We start from the raw sequence: 908 nt of genomic DNA on the forward strand, positions 1-908 counted from the left end.
GCGGGCTTAAAGTGAATCGTAGTATATGGAACTTGGTCGATTTTTGTCAAGTGGAACCTTTCCGTTAACTGTTTGGTTGTTAGGACTGAGTTTTCTTATGATGAATTTACCGTATGATTCCCGTTTTTGGGTGGTACGATAATTTTTTGTGTAATCGTTATTTGGCGTTTCAAGAAAAATTCTGGATTACCGTTTAGCCGTCAAGTTATTGGAGCGGTGGTCACTCAATTATTTTGGCTTTGCATGAAGGTTGTGCTCAGCTTTATAACCAAGGACGTTGTTGCCAAAGGATTAGACCATGACACTTTCGTGCTGTCAATAAGGTCAAGTCGGCTAGAATCGTCCTTAAAGGGGATGCTGTAACCTAGTTCGGCTTCGAAGGAAACGCGTAATTGGGCGAGTGACGAATGGCGTTTATCGAGATTGATATGCCGAGTATGCCCATGGTGGTGGAAAAAGTTTTTCCATTTTAGGGTTAATTTATACGATGAAAGTTTCGTATAATGTTTCCTTTATTCGTATGGAAGTTGTTTCCGAGGGAGATAAAGCCTAAGAAGCTCGATACAGAGCCCGTGCGGAGTCAGTTGCGGGGTGATTTCCTGCTCGGACGTGACCAAGCGGAATGAGAGCGGATGCCAGTGAGTCGCGGGGCTAAAGAATGAGACCTTTCAGATCGTGGTGCGAGGAAGTAAAGTTTATATTGGTCGTCCAATGTCGGATCATACAGCTTGTTTTTGCTATACGGAAAGTACTTTTTCGTAAAACCTGTTACGTTTACTTTCGAAAATTACTTCGTATGACTTGATCTGATTATACAAAGGATTTTTTGCGTCAGTAACGGGCGACCGGTTTTTACGAATTTATTAAATTGACGCGACATATGGAGATGTCAAAATAACGATGTTTCC

Source organism: Brassica oleracea, unplaced genomic scaffold (genome assembly GCF_000695525.1).
Source record: "Brassica oleracea var. oleracea cultivar TO1000 unplaced genomic scaffold, BOL UnpScaffold01380, whole genome shotgun sequence".
Classification (NCBI taxonomy): Eukaryota; Viridiplantae; Streptophyta; class Magnoliopsida; order Brassicales; family Brassicaceae; genus Brassica; species Brassica oleracea.